This window comes from Apium graveolens, chromosome 1 (assembly GCF_009905375.1).
Source record: "Apium graveolens cultivar Ventura chromosome 1, ASM990537v1, whole genome shotgun sequence".
Taxonomy (NCBI): Eukaryota; Viridiplantae; Streptophyta; class Magnoliopsida; order Apiales; family Apiaceae; genus Apium; species Apium graveolens.
In genome coordinates this window covers 126,733,224-126,733,728 of record NC_133647.1, presented here as the reverse complement: position 1 = coordinate 126,733,728, position 505 = coordinate 126,733,224, and positions in this window count along the sequence as shown.

Genomic DNA, 505 nt, shown 5'->3' with positions numbered 1-505 from the left:
CGGGCTGATCAACATGTGATAGTACGTCCGCCGGAGGATGATGGCAGTCTAAATTATCATATCATTTTGATATTCATAGAATAAATGATTTATCGACTGTTTCTGTTTTGGAATAAAGGTAAAATGCAGTTTTGATTCAGATTCTGATTTATGTTGATACTTACATTGTTGTTAAATATCAAAGGTGGTATTAGTATAGATGATTGATGTTGACTTCAGTATGGAATGTTGTGAGCATCAAAGTTCGTATTGATATCTAATTTGATATGACAGCAAAATAAGTATTATTTCAAGAGTTCGGTTATGAGTAAAGTTTATGATTCATTCCATAATCATTGCTTCTTGTTATTGTTGTTTACAATATTTCTGTAAACACGGTTTTACGAGTTATATTCTCGTCAAGATTCAAAGTATTACTGAAGCCTTTCGCTTGAAAATATCAAAAAGAGTTTTCTGGTTCAGCGATTATGATTTTAAATGTTCTGCTCTAATGCAGAGTCGGTTT